The 18467-nt window shown below is 42.0% G+C and overlaps 1 protein-coding gene across 7 annotated transcripts in view; it reads left to right on the top strand.

The window, feature by feature from the left end:
* Positions 1–1578: 1578 nt before the first annotated feature.
* OSBPL6 (oxysterol binding protein like 6) overlaps positions 1579–18467 on the top strand; it is a 91192-nt gene continuing 74303 nt past the window's right edge. For 5 of the 7 annotated variants that reach the window (XM_054278071.1, XM_054278072.1, XM_054278068.1 and 2 more), the window contains exon 1: positions 1721–1803. The gene's annotated coding sequence lies outside the window, so the exon portion shown is untranslated. Of the gene's footprint in view, positions 1599–1720; positions 1804–6476; positions 6495–18467 lie in introns of those variants that run through there. The other 2 variants (XM_054278066.1, XM_054278067.1) reach the window with 2 other exon arrangements.

Genomic DNA, 18467 nt, shown 5'->3' with positions numbered 1-18467 from the left:
GTTTGCACCTTAACTTGGGGAGAGGCATCGTGCTCTAATAATCCAATCTTAAATGTGTCTTATAAGGTATGTGGCTTCATGCTTAATATTTCTATGGATTTTACATGAAAACGTACTCTGACACTCACCAAAGTCCTGCTTAGCATTTTTCCTGCTCTGGCTCTTGGAAACTGAATACCAAAAAGAAAAAAAAAGAAGTGTTACTTAATGAATGTCCTAGCTTTATTCAACCACATTGAAAATGACACTTTCAGGTTCAGCTGAAAGAATAAATTTTTTTTTCCAAGAAGCTTATCTGAGAAGTTACACCAAAAATACTATGTCAAGGGATCCTTCTATGGAGGTCTCTGCTTTAACAGGAAAATGACTATGGCTTTGTATGCCAGGATGCCCTTTGTTGCACAATGATACTCACAAATCTGCAACTGCCAGTTTGAGAAATAGGAAAAACATAAATCAGCATCACACAGCCTGTCTTTGCCTAATGACTAGTGTAGGTTCAATAATTTATAGAATTCTGTAAATCTACTTTTTTCTGCAGTATTTGCCCTTTTCCCCATTCTCTTATTGAAATTTGCTGGCGGTGGCATCCGGCTCTCCAGGGATTTAAATTGATTTTCTTGGACGACAACATCTATTTCCAATCTTGCTACTGTGAACCAGAGAGCAGGGCTGAGGTGGGGGATGTAAACAGTCTGAGTACAGTTTGCCAAGAGAGGCCTCAGAGCCGCCTCTGGAGGGCAGGAGGTGCAGCCCAGGGGAGGACAGGGAGTGACCAGGGTGCCAGAGGCATGTCACAACCAGACCGATGAGTCTGTAACTGCCTGCTCCACAGCAGGGTGACCTGTTCCACTCCATGGGTTCTCCACACAAGACAGTCCAGCTTCCCCTTTCCAAAGGTTTGTTTAAGCTATCAAGGATGTTGAAAAAGCTGTGATGGAGGATCTACAGGGAAAAAAAAGCAATTCCCCATCCCCAAAAATCCAACCGACCAAAACAAAACGACCCCCAAAAACCTAATACAAATTAAATCAGAGGAGTAATTTCTACGGCAGCTTTCTGGCGCATGTAATGTGTTTTTTACAACCTCCCATTATCAGCTGACAAAGACTGATCGGCTAACGCAGCGACCACTGCGGGAGGGTGACGGTGCAAGGCTGGGTGTCGTGCTTGTGTCACCAAGCCTGGGTGGGAAAGGCGCTTAGGCTGCTGCTGAGAGCGCTGTCCCCCGGCGGCACCCCTTTGTCTGGCACCGCGCTCCCGCCCCTGGCACGGAGATCCCTGTGCTCCAGCGCGGCACGTGCTTTCCCGTGCAATTCCAGACCCGATGTCATGACCCAGGCCCGTTACGCGGTCCCCGCCGCCGCCCGCCTTCTCCGTCACGCCAGCAGCAACCCGACTCGGGGCTTTGCTGGGCGCACCGGGGTCGGCTGCGGGAGGGACGGCGAGGTGCCGAGCCGTGCCGAGCCGAGCCCGGCGCCGCCCCGCCGCTGCGCGCAGAGGGCCGCAGCCGCGCTCGGCGGAGCATCGCTGCCCCAGCCCCAGCCCCTCCTCAGCGCGGTGCCGCACCTGTGCCCGGGCCCGGGGCGCTGCCGCAGGTGGGTACGGCCGGCCGAGGGCACCTTGGCCGGCGGGCGGGGGCGGGGGGCGGCGCGGCGGGGCTGCGGCTGCCCGCCCCCTCCCTCCTTCCCTCCCTCCCGCCGCAGCTCCCCGCCCGCCCGCCTGACGGAGGGAGGGAGCGGGAGCGGCGGGGCGCAGCCTCCCGGGCCGCAGCGGGGATGCGCCGCGGATCCCGGCCAGGAGGTGGGCGCGGAGCGGCGGCGCTGGGGGCGCGGGTGCGGGCCCGGAGCGGCGGGACGGGCCGGGCCGGGCCTGGCCTGTGCGGGAGTCCCGGGGCGGGCGGCGGCGGAGCCGGGCTCGGCGGGCGCTGCCGGTGCCGGTGCCGCGGCGGGGCCGCCGGGGAGGGCGGGAGCGGCCGGGGCGCGGCGGGGCCGGGGCCGGGGCTGGGGCTGGGGCCCGGCCGTGGCTCTGAGGCCCCGGGGCGCAGCCGGAGCATCCGGACCGGGGGGGGCCGGGCCGGGCCGGGCCGGGCCGGGGTTACGTAACGGCATCCGCGCAGAGAGATGCGCCGGTGGCAGCCCCGGCTTCCCTGGCGCTCCCCGGAGTCGTGATTTTTTCGCCCTTCCCTGCAGAGCAATTTAAAATGCTCCAATAAACTGTGTGGTCTGTGAGGTTCAGTTGCAGATTAGCTATTGCCAAGTTGATGCACTCTTAGTATACCTTTTTGCTTTCGTTCTGTTCCTCTCCAAAAAAGGCAGGAACGGCCTGTATTCCCAATTTGCTAGCAGGGCTGCAAATCCCTTCCAAGTACTTTGAAGATGCATTCATTGAAATTGATGTTTGGAAATCATGTGTTCGCCCAAAGTGCTGATGCCTAAAATGACTGTATGACGTGAGCTTTGCCATTGGCTCGTCATTTCATGTCAGTTTCTAATTGCTGTCGTGTGCTGGGAGGATACACTGGTGATTTTCTTCCCGAAAGCTTCAGCAATGCAGGTACCATGGACTCAGAGTAACTGAAACAAAAGACCTTGCTGGACTTCTCAGAGCAAATTAGGAAGCCAAGGTCAAATAACAAACGTCAATGCAACTTGTATGGGGTAGCGTGAGAAAACAAAAGTATTCACAAATCTTATTTCAGAGTTTAAGTGAAAAGTGTTCCTTAAATAGACTATTACTCAGTAGATGAAAAAAATTGCTTAGTGAAGGTGTGAGGAAATTGCTATTTTAGGACTACAATTAACTATATCAGCTCAATTTTAATGGAACTAGTACATTTAATTGCATTCCTAACAGATTTTCTGTTCTCTAGATGATTAACTTGCAGAATGATACCAGCTCAAAGATTAAAATCTCATCAAGTATCTAATGGTTTCTCTACAGTGTAATTGTGTTTGGTTTATAATAGTTCTTTTCTAATAACCAGCCTTTGCCCATACAGCTGTAGATACTATAATTAGACTTTTTATCTTGGTGTAAATGACATGACCTTGACCTTTAGAGGTTAAACAGATGTCATTGTTATGGATCTTATATGTTTAGTGAAGCATTTTTATGTATATGTAATAAATACTCATTTATTTTTGTTTAAAAACTACACAAGGAGACTACTTGATCTTTTCTCTCCACCTTAGATAAATTACCAGAGATGTGTACAACACTGATTATTTGAAAACTGTAACAGTTTTATATTTAAACAACATTTTCTTTCCAAGTAAGTGGCAGGATGTATCTCTGGAAAACGGTATTGGAGGGTTTGTTACTGAAGATTCCTAAACATTTCCCCTTGCTGCTGAAGGCTGTTTGTTGTACTGTAGTTCATCAAGCATGCTTCTTCCACTTCCCATTAATTTGCCATTGCTTTCCCAGATCCTCCAGAGAACTTAGAGCTGTACTGTGGGGGGCCTTGGCTGCAGCCTTGCTTATTACTGGGATATTTTTGCTCTTAGCCCATTCTGGGAGCTCATTCATAAATGTCTGTGATGTGAACACTGGTTTGCATATACTTGTAGGGTCACTCATGGGTTTTTTTCGAAGTGCTGGTGTTGGAGGGCTGTACTCTGTAATTTTATATGCTCAGATGTGTTTTTGTACAGCCATCAAAACCACAACTTTACTGACAGGTGTCAGAGTTGCTCTGCATCTGAGAAGCAATTTGGACATTATTACATTAAATATATATTAAATATTACATTATTACAAAGCTGCCATGGCTGTGGGAAGTTAAAGCTCTGTGACTGGTGTGACAGGGTAGTCCCTGGCCTCCTGCTCTATTGCAGATGGTGGCAGGCATGAGACTGCTCTCCTTTGCCACCTCTTTCTCCAGTCCACTCTGGGGATGAGCAGAGAGTGTTCATAGAACATCTTCCCGTATTCCTCTGGCCCAGGAGTGTGTGACTGTGTGTGTGTGTACCCCTGGGTGCTGTACATTTCAGCTGAGCCGCAGCCTACTGATGGGCTTCTTAGTGTGGTGGGAGTGAATGATTTTGCTCTTGTTCTTGCCAGCACATGGGATATCAGCAAGGGTTTTTCCCTGGAATCTATGCTTCTTTATCATGGGGCTTTGTCTCAGGAGGGCTGTATTTCTTAAAGGACTTCAGTCAGCCTTCTGTGCCTGTGCCATGCTGGAGAACCTGCTGTCCCTGCAGTGGGAGACAGGAAGGAACTGCCAGCCCTTTGCTGCTAAACATGTGTGTGTTTATATTTTTAATGTTTGTGTATGTATAAAATGAGCCTGTCCTAATTATTTAATTAGCCCCTCTGCCTCATGTATAGGGCAGCAAATACTTGTACATTACTCCTGTATTTTTTAATATTTTTTAAAACCACCGAACAATTCAAACAGTTCCTAGAGATTTTTGGGAGTTTGTTTTTGGTTTTTTTTTTGTTTTCTTTTCCTTGTAACTAAATGTTTTCTGGTTTGGAAGCTTTTGACTATCCTGGTATGGGAAAAGGCAGTGGTTTCTGTAGATAATTTTCATGGGAAATGTTACTCTGGGTAATTAGACTTCAAAAAGGATTTTCTTCAAGAATTTCCTTCAGGCTTGTGTTTCTTTCATAAGCAAAGTTTAATGAGATTTTAAAAATCCTTCACAGTGGAATACTAAAGTAAATGCTTACTCTTTTTGGGTTGTGTGTATGTGTGCGTGTTTGTGTGTTGAGTTTGCCATATCAGCGTAGGTGTTGAAGGAAGCAAGCAAAAGGTACAGTATGGCTGTGAAGGATGCAGAGGTGTTAAAATGGTGAATGGGATCCTTTACATCAGTAGAGTAGAGCATAGATCTGGGACTGCTTTGTTATGAAAACAAGTCAACCCAAAGTAGGTAACATTTGTCTAAGAATGATCTAAAGATCGATTTCAAGAAACCTTATCTTGGAATGTGATACACTTTTTCAGATGATGAACTGAAACATTTCTGAGCAGAAAATCTAACGAGCTCAGGTTGCCCAAAGAAGAGTCTGTATGAAACCTGTGCTGTGGAGTGAGGCCTGCCTGCTCAGACAGAGGAGGCCTTGGCTGCATCTGCCCAGCAGCAGCTGGCCTGATCAATCCTGGAAAATGAAAGGCAATAGAAGGGCTTTGCTCTGTAGCAGTTCCTGCTTCCTGCAAAATGTTTGCAGTGGGAGTTACAGAAGAAGAGTTACAGAAATGTTGGTGCTGATTGACCTTAGATACGGGCAGCGGAATTGGTGAGACTTTCATGGCTCATGCTGAAAGTTTAAATCAGAAAGGGCTAAATAATAAATAAATGAGAAAGAAATTTAAACATTAGCCCCAGGTGTGGGGGGGCATGGCAAGGGCCATGCCACTAGGAAGGGAACAGCTTGGTGTGAGGTCCAGGCCACTGGTCAGCACTTGGGCACACTGAGCAGCTGGAGCAACTGAGCTCCTTGAGGAGCACTGTTCCTCAGGGTCCCTTGTGGCAGCATCACCTGGCTCTTGATTTTTGTGTATCATGGGATAGACAAGCTGGGATAGAAATGCCACACTCATCCTGATTAATATAACATGACTTTATTTGATTCAGATTATGTGATGCAATGATGTCTCTCAATTCTTGTTGCTACCCCAACCTCTTCCCCTGTGACAAACCCAGTATGGATAAGGTGATGTTAAATGGAATTTAGGTCAAGAGAAGTTTCTGTTAACATCCTACAGGAATGGTTCCAGGCTGGTGATTCTTCTTCTTGTTTCCTCTCTGCCTTTACTGTGTCTGTCCTGTGTGTGGTCAGCCTGCCTCTGCAGTGGGACTGCAGGTGCACTCTTGCTCCCCTTTGTACTTTATTAGGATTTTTATAGCTGGCCTTCTCAGGGATATGTGGCATCTTTTTGATCTTTTTTCAGGAAAGCAGCATTTAACTGTTTCTTCCTTTCTGCCTTTGAAAATCAAATTCAGCCTTGTTTGGAAAGAAATGGCAATGTTATAGGAGAAGTGGGAGAGAAATTAACCTAGAGAGACTGTGGCTCATCTTCCTAGATTGCAATTTTTGAGATTTTAGCCGCAAGATAAAAGTATCTTTAATTAATTTATTTTCAGGGAAAATGGTGGAGAGCAACTTATAAAAGAAAAGCAGTTGGTATTTAGGGAGCCAGTTAGCTGTGTTGTCACATGGTAAGGATAGATCTAGGGAAAATGGAAAGGCAGAATCATTGATGGAGAGCTACAGAAATGGCAAGAAATGGACTAGATAAAGGGACTTTCATCTTGAAAATGGGAAGCTGGAGTGGTTAGTTCAGTGACAAATGTTTCTTTCAGAGTAGAGTGGGTCAGCTGGGTGAGAAAGTGGTGGCTAATGGTGGAAATCATACTTAGTTAAAAGGAAGAAGCTTTAACATAAAGCAGCTTGCTGAGATCCCAAACAGCAGCAGTTGGTGTTGAGTCATCGTGAAGTCCCTCTGACCCCAGTGTGAACATCACATATACATCCCTCTGGTAAGTAATTATGGTGCTTTTCTGAGTAAGTCCATGCTTTTGGAATTTATTCTGTTTCTGGAGAACAAGTTTCAGAAGGTGCTTGTCAAAAACAGAAGGATAAGGAATGATGTGAAATAGAGCTGTAGAGCAGTCAGAAGATGAGTCTGTCTGTAGCCAGACAAATTATTTTTCATTCTATGTAATGACTGAAGAATGCAAAAATCCATCATTTCCCCCCTACCCCTTCCTGTCAGTTAAATACAAGTTGTCTTTCCACATTCACCTGTGCCTGACAACTCTGCTCCGTGTGTAGCTTCTAGGAAGTATAGGCAGGTCACAGTTGCTACCTGGTGTAATATTCCTGGGTGACAAAATCATGGGCAAAAATAATGCATTCTCTGACTGAAGGGAAAAAAAAGGAGTTCTCTAACTCTCCCTAACTGTGACCTATATTGTGTGGGTGTGCAAATATGCTGTGGAAAGCTAAATGTAAATTACATGCTGTTCCACTGAGCAGGCGTTTCTTGGTTCTCCTAATAATTGATAGCGTAGCCTACATACAAAACCCATGGTCAGTTTGCAGTATGCAATTCAGTGACAGGCAAGGCAATGCAATTATTATTTGCAATGCAAAATAATCTTTAAAAAACCCAAACAAGGTGTTTTTTCTAGTAGCTGCATACTCTGCCTCTTGCCCATTCACCATAAATACTGTTTTGTGACAGAGCTTGCAATTAATAACAAGAGTGGCTTCTGTCTCTAATTAATACAATAATGGTTGTTCTTTCTTTTGATGTGTATTGAGGATTATTGGGGGAGGCCTCAGACCAAGTCAGAAATGAGGGTTAGAATTAGCCCAGCTGACCAGCCCTGAGAGCCTTACAGGACTCCCCAGTAGCTCCACGGGGTTGTGCAGTATCTGTGACTTTAAGGGAAAGAAACAGAAGTAATCTGTGATATGCTTTTGAATTGCCATTTCTGGTGATGCAAAGGTTGTGGTTGGATCTGCAGATGCTCTGAAATGTAGCGATGACATGGCAGCTTGGGTTCATAGCTCCTACCCTTTGCATCACAGCTGCTGTGTGTCTGTCTTCCTGCTGCAAATCTAAATTTTCTGAGCTACATTCAGAAGAGGAGAGGGTGTCAGATTTTTTTGCCTTTAAAATGAATGAATTCCTATTCATCAATTTCTTTGGGTTTTCATAGTGTTTTGGCCAAAACAATGTAACATCAATCTAGAAGGAGTAGGTTCAGGTAAAACAGCCAGTTTTAATCATGTGGCCTTTCCTAAAACTGTGATATTTTTCTTAATACCCTTGGGTTTGGGTTTCCAGCTGAGATGCCCAGCCCAGTTCTGCAGAGGCTGCGTACCTGCTCATGGTTCTCCTGATGTTTTGTGCCCTGCTGAGTGCCTCATTTTCCTCCCAGCTCTATGACCTTTGCAGAGCCAAACACCCACTTGTCCTCTCTGACAGGAGCACATTCTGATAGCTGGAATGTTGCTCTGTACGAGGGCAGCGCGGGGCAGAGAGGGAAGGAAGGAGGGAGGGATTGTTGCCTCCAGCTCTGATTCCTGCTGCCTGCCCAGCTCAGAGCTGTTCTGGCCCTTGGCTGCTGCCTTGTGGGGCAAAGGCACACAGATGCTATTGTTCCCTGCCACCTTATGGTATTTCTGGTGAAATTACCTTCTGATATATTCATAATTAGATTTTCCCCTCAATGTTCTTCAGCATTTTTAAAGATTTATTCCGTGCTTTCAGATTTTTGTGCTTTCTTCTTAACTTTGCGAGCACTTTAGCTCAATCATTTTGTGTAAAGCTGTCAAATACCAGTCATAAACCTGTGCTGTATCTCTTTACTATTCTATATATTATTGACTACTTGAATTATTTTAAAGTTACACAGAATTCTTTTGTAAAGTATGAATCCATTGACTTTAGAATCTTCTACATTTTCTTAATTCTTTTTCATATCTTTTTGTAGTAAATCAGTAAAAATAATTTCAAAAATGGAGTAAGGAATAATGCTGTGTAAAATGCAGGTAGATAATAATAATAACTTGATAAACAGGGTGAATTTCCCCTAAGGGGAGCAGCTCTAGCTAACACCAGGTAAAGGGGTTTACATACAGTGAACCAGAACTATTGAGGTTGTGATTGATGTATATTAGGCTCATAGATCTCTATAGAAAAAAGGCAGTATCTCATAAGAAAGAAGGTTTTTTTTTAATGCCATTGCATAATTTCAAAGGTAATGAACATAGTTAAAAATGATGTTTTTGTTTTGTGTTTTGCTTTGTCTGGTTGTGGGCACTGTGCTTGGTGCTGAGAAACACTGAGTGTGCTTGTGGCGGGTATGGCAACATCAGAGATTTTATTCTGCAACATCTATGGCAGCCTTCCCATTTTGGAAACTAGTGGAAGCAAACTGCTCTTAAGGCTGCAGATATCTTGAGGAACACATAGTTCTGCTTTCTTGGCTGATTCTTGGGTGGTTTGCCATGAAAAATGTGTCACAGCTGTGTGATATAACACTGAGAAAAGCACCAACATTGCTAAATCTGTTTGTAGGTGAAATCTAATTTCTTTATAAAGAAATGTAATGAGTACAAACTTATTTTGAAAACTAAATTTTTAAAACCCAAATGCACCAGGGGTGTGTTCATCCCTTCTGGCTTTCCAGCGCTGAGACATCTTCCACAGCTCTTGTCCTGTTTGTCGCTCTGTCTGTCCTGCACGGTCACTCCCCTTTAACTCTCTGCTCCTGGAGCTGCAGACCTGTGCCCAGCTCCCTGCTCCTCCTGGGGCACAAGCACGTCCCCTGGGCCAGGCTGGTGCTGCTCCATGCCTGTTCCCCCAGCTGCCACCCCTGTGTGACCTCCTGAGACCCCTGGGGGGCAGTGCCAGGGCTGGGGGCATAAAAGGGAACAAACCTTGGAGAACAAAAGGCCTGGATGCTCACAGTGCAAGCATGCCAAGGAAAATGGGTTATTTTCCTACCATCTCTTATGCCTAGAAGCAGTGTAAGGTGCCATTTCTTAATAGCAGCAAGTGAAATATTATTGCACTTTAGGTTGGTGTTTCTGTCAAGGTGGGTTATACATCTCAGCCATGCTGAAGCAGATTTAAACATAATGGTGCAACTTCCAAATGCAGGTTCCTCATTTAGGAGGACAAGTCTGAACAGAAATAAATGTCTGTATGTGTTGTGGGACCCAGAAAGTAATTCAAGCAGACCTCTGAAATTTTTCTTTTTAAGCAATCTTGGTATGCTGCAAAAATGAATTTAAAATCTTTAGTTACCCACGGGTAACAGCACAGAAAATCAATACTTTTTCAGCTAATGTCAGTTTTTTCCATTAAAAGATAAATGAGGAAGTGTGAAGCTTCCAGTCTTCTCAGACTTCTGTGTGCTTCCCAGACAGCTGGTTTTAATTTATCTTTGTTTTGTATAGTGTGTACTTAGTGCTTGTCATTCTCATGGCCAGCCATTTCTTGTACTTATGAATTAAATAATCAAATAATGATGCAACTGTGTATGTTTTAAAAGCCTTTTTTTCTACTAAGAGGGTGAATGTTTTATTTGAGGAAATTAAACTTTGTAGGAAACTGAAAATCATCCCTATCATGGGTTAGATTTTTGCTTGGGAATGTGCTGGCTCATGTTATCTTTGTAGTTACTGACATTTATCACTGTTTAAGTACTGCTTTGGAGGGTCTGGTCTCACATTTAATTTTTATAAACAAAAATATTATGAGACGTAATAGGCATTTTACAAATAATTTCATGGGCTAAAGCATAAATAGTTGAAGGGAATGAATGGACTGTAGGTTTCAAACTTCTGCTATAGACTTCTACTCTGTGTAGCTTTTTGTCTTCTGAGGGTCTGACTGGGGAAGTCTGATGGGGAAGTGGAGACCACTGCCCTGGATCTGTAGAGTGAAAAAGAAAGGGAAAATGGCCTCCCTAAGTTTTCCAAATGCACGGGCAAAGGCCTGCTTTTCAAAATAGGTACAGTTTCCTGTTTCAGGATGCTTGTTAAAAATCAGGGAAAATAAGGATAAATTTGAAATTTTTTTTCCAGAGCACTGCAATTTCCAACTGAATATCTACAGTGCTGTTTTCCTCTCATTTTTAAGCTGCCTTTTAGAATTTTTATAATTGGAAAGCTGTCCCAAAACATATTTATCAGGTGCCACTATGTAGCAGTAATGCAATTAACCTTACAAGTTCTTTGTACTTCCTTAGTGTATTTGCTTGGTAGTCTTTCAAGAATTATTTTACTGCTATTTTCTGGTGTTGATTAATTTTGGAACAGGTATTGCATACAGCAGGGGAGTTTCTCTTCTGTGTAAATGGCTGTGGGCATCTTGGCTGAGGTTACTGACACATACTTGGCTAAATGCTGATTTACCAGCTATTGTGAAGGACTGAAGAATGTTGAAAAAATTAACTGAGTTACTTAAGAAAATTACTGTTGTCCTTACAGCTGGAGTGATTTCTCCTCTCAAGGAAGAAAAAGAAGTTGAAAGTCAATATTGCCATGAAAAAAATGTCAAGGGTAACAAAATACTGTACAGTGTTGAGGTATGAAATTGTCCTAAAGTGCCTTAAAAAAAAAGTGTCTAAAAAAAGTGTTTAAATTCAGTATCTTGTTCATCCTGTGGCAATATACACAATAATGAAAAGTTTGAATGGGAAAATGCTGTCTCACTTTTTAGTAGAACTTGGATGCTCTAATTCAGTTTTCTGGTATAACTTTCTCAAGTTTATTTATGACTTTCTCTATATTTATTTATGATAATGAAAAAAAAGTACTATGAATGATGATAAAAATCTTTTTGGGATAACATTTACGTATATCACAATAGATTTTCACCGTCTAAAGGATAGATGACTCAGAATCAATGCTTTTTATTCTAATGAATTTACAAATACTGAGTTGTCCTTACCTGAGTTTGTAATTTGTGAACAAGGAGCGGAGGGAGAAATTTCATATCTGTTTTTACAGTTATGGTATCTTTTATGGCTTTTAATATTTTATTAGCATTTTATTGTTTATGCTTCTGGCATTAATCTTGCATAAAGTATTCTTTACAGGACCATTCTTATCCCTAGATGATGTTGCCAGATAATGGTAGGAGATTTTTCAGTAACTAAGAAATAGTAGGCAACAGGAAGCTTAAAAGGGAGATGCTGAATTTCAAACCATGAATTGTATGGCATTAGAAGTTCAGAAAAACCTGACGACTCGAGTTGAGCCTCTGACACAAATTGTGAGGGCTGGAGCACATCTCCCATGAAGACAGGCTGGGAGAGTTGGGTTTGTTCAGCCGGGAGAAGGGAAGGCTCCAGGGAGATGCTATAGCACCTGTCCTTGCCTAAAGGGCAGGACAAGGAGCAATTAGATAAACTAATAAAGGGTGGGTTAAGGCCAGATGTAAGGAAGAAATCCTTCCCTGTGAGGGTGGCGAGGCCCTGCCACAGGTTGCCCAGAGCAGCTGTGGCTGCCCCATCCCTGGCAGTGAACAAAGCCAGTTTGGACAGGGCTCTGGGCAGCTCCATCAGCTCTAGTGAAAGGTGCCCAGCCCATGGCAGACAGCTGGAACCTGATGATCTTTAAGGTCCCTTTTTACTCAAACCATTCTGTGATTCTTTATCTGGGTTTTCATTGCTAGCAAAATATGAAGTGAACCCTTCTATTCTTTTTTCTGCTTTGGTGGTGTTGCCTAAATCTTCTGTTTCACAAATGTGTGATTCCTGAAAAGAAAAAAGGGGACGCTTGTAGTTTGATCACCAGTTTTATTCATGCAAGTTTATCACTAGAATTCTGCCCATATTTTATTGAGGCTGTTCTGGAAAATCCAAATTTGTCACCATCTTACATGGGAATAAGAAACTCGGTGTGGGAACAGTGCTCCCTGATTTGTCAAAGCCAGTGAGCAGAGGGAGGAGGAATACTTAATGAACTCAGTTTGACTGGAGTTTGTGTCAGCCAGCACATCTTCTTGGCTCAGCCAAGATCACAGATGAAATCTTATGGTGGTTGTTAACAGCAGAGTTGGAGGTGTGGATGGAATCCTGGCAACTGAGGGATTTGTGTTACGTGAGTGAAGTCAGATGTCGTCATGACAGAAAATTTTTGGTATCCTGTCTTGAGCATGAGTGTACACCCAGCAGTGATAAATGCCCCCTTTTCAGGTTGAGAATCAGTCCTATCAGAATTGCAGGTGAAGGCTGAGCTGCTTCCTTCTGAGAAATCATGATGACAGTAATTCAAACAATCGGATTTATGTTCAGCTCCTTACTGCTGGAGGTCTTTTTGTTATCTTTAACTCAGTGTTAATTTAGGTCACCCTTTAGTCTAAGTAAAAGAGACCACAAATGCTTTTTCTCTTGACTCTATGGCTGTACAGAATATCTAGAGGATGCTGTTTATTTTGGTGCAAGTGTATTTTATGAAATATCTGTTTGATATGAGAATGAAAGGGCTCTTAAAATATTTTGATAGCTTACAGTACACATTTATTTATTTTGGGCATCTTCCTGTATTCCTGCTTTTATGTATAGTACCAAGTCTTTAAAAAATGCTTGTTTAATTGGCAATCATCAGGGATGCACAAGTGCAGCAAGAGCCTGTGAGTCTCTAATATCTCTGTCCTGCAGCTTGAAGAGTGCAAGCAGTGTCCTCCTTGAGCCCTCCTGAGACAGATGAGGAGCTATGTGTGCAGTAAACTTTGAGGTCTGCCCCTAAATACTGTACAAGAAGTGTCTTCCAAAAATTAGCTCACAATTGAAAACGGAATGCAAATAGAAAAAAATACACAAGTTACCCTTTTTTTTTTTGTAACATCAAATTTGTGCAAGTAAAGTTAGAGCTCATATTCGCTCACACAGCTTTTCACAAAACTAACACACTTCCAATAGAAGTAGTTGTGAAGGCAAGTCTTTAATTTTCCTATTATTTATCTTCTGAATACAGTCTACCAATGTCATTTGTCTCATTAATGTTTCAAAGTGCATAATAATTTATAATAGAGAAATGTGACTGCCCTTGTCTCTTCCTCCAGGCTTAAATAACAATGTTTTGTCATATCTATTTATACTGTGTGTGTTAAAGTGTCATTATGAACCTGAAAATGCCTCTGAGTATGTTTTGTGGAAGTTGAAGGCCCCTGAGTGACAGTGGCAGGACATTGTTGACCTTGTTGTATGTTAAGTACTAGTGGCTGTGTTTTATGATGCAGCACATCTTGAAGTCAATTTTCTGTGATGTGGGCCTCTCAGATGGTCTTGTTCAAGTGCTCTCAGTGGTAAAATCTGCTTGCTTATGTTAGAGAACTGGAGTGCTTTCCTCAGATAGGGGAACATTTCTGAAAAGGTGCAACACGTGGAGGGAGCCACCCACTGTGGAAATAATGGAAGCTAAGAAAGTTATTTTGACAAAAATAGTTGCAAGTACATGCAAATCTAGTTAAATAAACAGTACGTGAGAGCTTTCTGACCAGTTGTGGATAAATAAGCACAAGATTTCTGGAGTTATATCTCTTATTCTGTGTAGTGGGAGCTACTCCCAAGGCCTTGGGAAGTGGGATTATCTGTGGGGGAAAAAATAGTTAAGACAGCATCCTTTGAAAAATACAACTAATGAGTTTGAAAGTATTTTTTGCCTCCCCTAGACATGGAAGATGAGCACAGGCTGGACGTGGTGCACTAGGGCTGCTGAGCCTGGTGTCCTGCCCATGGCACTAACTCAGGGCAGGGAGCACAACATCCTGCCCTCACCAAGCCTTTCCAAGTCTGCTGTTGGACTGAAAAGTGTCACAGGGAGCTCAGAATACCTATTTCCCCCACCTAGTTGGTCCAGTCTCTTCCTCGACCTTAAATGTGGCACGTGTATGTGTTTATTATAGAGTGCTGCAGTGTGTGTGGGCTTGAAGAAACCCAGAGACATCCCATCCAGTAATGGGGGCTGGGGAAACCTCATGGTACAGGGCAGACACCAAAGTGAAAACAGAGTAAACACAATGAAAAGAAAAAATTGGGTCATTTTCTGTCCTTCTGCCAGCCTTAGAGGATAGGCTGTAAGTTTCTGCATAGCTCTGGGGCCAAGGGAAACCAGGGAGGTCCAGGTGGATCTGTGCCTCCTGTGGGCCCTGCAGAAAATAGAGAGACAATACAGGGATCCACAGAAAAGGATTTGTGACTCTGTTGGTTTAGGAAGTACAATTTATTGGTTTGTTGTGCTCTGAAAAATGCTTCCGTTTCGTGCCTTTGTTACTGAATTTGGATTAAATTTAATAAATATTTTTCATGAAAAGAAAAAGGGAGAAGATTTTGAAAACTGAAATTTTATCTGAATACATTTTCAATGAAGTGTTCATTTTGGTGTGTCTTGATGTTTAAAAGTATTTTTAACTTGAAATTTCTCCTTTCTTCCTCTCTCGGTCTCTGAACTAAAAAAGAATCTCCTTTCATGCAGCCAAAATAGGTTCTTTTTCCAGTTAAGGATTTGAGGTTTATGAAACATGTCAATAAACATGCCCAAGGAAAAACTTGCTTGTTCCAAAAATATAAGGCAGACTTTTCTGGTTAAGAAAAGTCATCCTAGCATATGGTGTGTTTCTTTTAAGATGCAAAATATACATATACTGAGATGAACCCTCTGGAGGAACTTTGAGGCAGTAGCTCTTGCTCTTAAAGCTTCTGTCTTCATTTGTTTCAGCAGACATTTACATTCTGAAGATTTTTCTTCCCAATTTCTAAAAGATGTTCATGGTGCCCTGCCAAACTGTTGTTGACAATCTGTTTCTTGTAGGATACTGTTACATATAAATAGCGCCTTTTTTATCTCTAATTTTTCAAGCCAGGAGAAACATTCAGATTTGCTTTCAGCATGAGTCTGGAATAACATTGTCTCTGGCATAGTAGTTGTTGTAGTCTTGTATGACAACTGTTGTACACATTGTTTTGCACGACTGAGGCTGCAGAGTGGATGGGTTTTTGTGTGATTGGCGTGTTTGTGCTCGCAGGGCTGCCTGATGTGGTTCTTCAGTGCCTCACTTGCCGTGGCAGCAACCTGTGTGCAGTGCCACCACGCTCCTGTGACCTTCAGACAGACCAGCAAAATAACCCATCTTGTTTTCTCAGCATCCCCAAAGCCAATTAGGAATGGTTGCCTGAGCAACATAACATCATTGTCCGGTGCCACAGGGAAGGCTGAGATGCCAGTTGGACTGTTCTCCCAGAAATGGCACGCTTCCATGCGCAAACCGTGAACTAGCAAAGGAATGTTTTCGCTTCCCATTTGTTTTTCATCTTTGCTTGGACTCTCTTCTGCTGAAGTGGTAGAAAATAAGCAAAGGCATAGAGTAAACAAAGGAGTAGAGGATAAAAAAAAGGGCAAGATGAACAAAGAAAGGAATCCTGTGGGAAAGAGAGGTGGGGATGCTCTGCATTTTGGATATAGGAACAAAGAAGTGGAAAAAATCTGGCAGAAAAGATTGTCCATGTGGAAGAAGCACTTAAACAGAATAAAATCATTTACAAAAGGAATGAGGGAGAAAGAAAACATGGGCAATGCTGGAGGAGCAGTGTAAATGTGTAAAAATGGGAAATATCTTATTTTCAAGCATGTAATTGCTCTTACATTAAAGCTGTATTAACTAATGAGATTTGTTAAATCTGTTTTGCTGAAAAACCTGTATTTCAGGTTCTGATGTTATTATTTGTTTTAGTTTTTGTTTATTATAAAGAAACCAACAGACTTATTGATGCTTTGATACTTGGGTAAGTTTCCCCAAAACAAAATCTACCAAAGATCTCCTCTGGATTCAGTTGCTCATTGATCCTGTGTGGTTAAGGCCCACTTGTATTTTGCAGCCAACAGCTCACAAGGGAGCAATATGGCTGGTATCACATCTGTCTGCCTTTTTTCTTCTCAGCTTGAATGAAGAACTACCTATTTACAGCTAGGATAACTGTGGGGAGGCCTTGGCACCCGTCCAGACAAAGGGCTCACAGTCACGTCTCTACATCACACAGAGCTCCTCTAGCTACTTTCCTGCTGTTAACCCACCTAATTTTCCTTGTTTTATACATATATAGCCTGTGAATTTTTGGATAGCTCATGTGCTGTATGAAATACTTGTTCCATCTGTTCGGAGCATTTGAGCTTTATAATAAATTCAGAGCAATTCATAGGTTTAGAACTTGACTATTTTTTTTCAGCCAGTGAAGAATTATGTGGAAGCCTTTCAAAATAAAAGATAAGCTGTGAGAAGAGAATAACAAAATAAACTAAATAGGAAGTAAGGAATACTGAAACTAGAGGTTTTTTAAGGTCCCTTCCATCCCAAACCATTCTACAGTTCTATGAAATATTTTCTTTCCGTGTTTTTCCTGAGTGGGGTGTATGTTTTTGAATTTTTACTACCTGAGGTCTCTTTAAGAGTCAGTTTCTTCTGCCACTTAGGTGCTAGCTTGTTAATTTTTACAGAAAGATATTCCTTGTCCAGAAGTGTTTGTGTTCTATTTTAACAGCTTTTCTGCTGTGTAATTTCATTATGAATGATGTAATCTTTAAAGCTTTTATTTTTTCCTCTCCGGTAGCATGGTTTGATGGCATCAAAAAAAATCTGTTACATTGAGGTGTGTTCTCATATATTAAAATCCCATTTTTGCTGGTTGCTGTGGTACTCTGCTCTATCAGATGCTTTTAATGTAGCTGCTGCTATGAGCAGTCACAATGACAAAGGACTTGTGCATGTGCAATTGGGTTTAGAAATCAGAGGTTTATATGTTACAGAGCTCTAATGACAGCTACAGCAAAGCTCATCTCCTTCCCTAAACAGCTTAATAGTTGGCATGAATTTATTTTCTACTTTCATGGTATCCGACTTCTGTTCTTGTCTTTTTTATATTGTAATCTCACCAACATCTTCTGAAGGAAAGGTAAAGTTCTGATGGCTCCATCAGCTTCTTATACAAATATCAGCTACCAAAGTAACAGAAAATGATAAACCCCCTCCATAAAAGCACCTATACAGGTTTCCCTGTCCTGTGTCTCAGTTAAGTTTTCAGAACATCCCTCTAAAAAGGACCTGTCTTTTTCTCTTAGAGGATCTGCACTTGGTTAGGGTTCCTTTTTTCCCCTGTGAAGCTTGGTTATAAAGCTGGAAGCAATTGCAGTGACCAGGCACATGAAATAGCCACCCCACTGTGGGAATGGGAGCAGGGTTCTTGTAAGATCTTCAAGTCTGCCATTGAGAATTGTTGCTTATTTAAATTTCAAGTCTAAATCAAGGCTAAATGCAGATTTAGGAGGCTAATTTTAGGATGGATCTAGCTAAAAAAAATTACTCTTGTGTCTATTTAAAAAAAAATAAAATGAAAATATTATGTTTGGTTACACTGTCCTCAGCATAAAGCATCTCTGTTTATATAAACAGAGATATTTATTTATTTATTTGAATGAAGAAGAACAACAGTACATTTTTGAAGTGTAGTTGCAGATAAAATTCTTCATATCTTTAAATGAAGATAGGTATAAATGTTATAAATAATAAGCAGAGAGACCTAGGATATTTTCCTTAACATTGAGGGAATAGAATAAATTTTACTGAACTGTTTTGGTTTATTTTTTCTCTCTACCTTGGAATAAAAATCTCTTTCATGGTATGTGCACATAAAGATTTATAATTTTTGTCTCTTGACTAAAAATATAAATGTATATAAAAATAAGGAACGGGCTTATTTAGTCTTTACTGCAAAAATTGGTTACTTTATACTTTGCAAAGCTGTATATTTTATGGGTGGTTCAGTAAATTCTAAGTCCTACATCTAGAATTTCTGATGTTTAAACAATACATTTCTGATGGTCTCCTTTTGGAAAACAAAATTATGATTCTGTAATTGTAGAAATCCTTTTTTTCCTCTTCCATTGTCTCCTCTACATGCAGCCTGTGTGATCTTATTTTCCATTCTTCTGAC

This window comes from Melozone crissalis, unplaced genomic scaffold (assembly GCF_028551555.1).
Source record: "Melozone crissalis strain CALT ecotype California unplaced genomic scaffold, PUWL_Pcris_2 ptg000023l_1, whole genome shotgun sequence".
In the NCBI taxonomy this organism is placed as follows: domain Eukaryota; kingdom Metazoa; phylum Chordata; class Aves; order Passeriformes; family Passerellidae; genus Melozone; species Melozone crissalis.
Note: the sequence above shows the minus strand (reverse complement) of the source record. Positions and strands in the feature narration are given on the sequence as shown.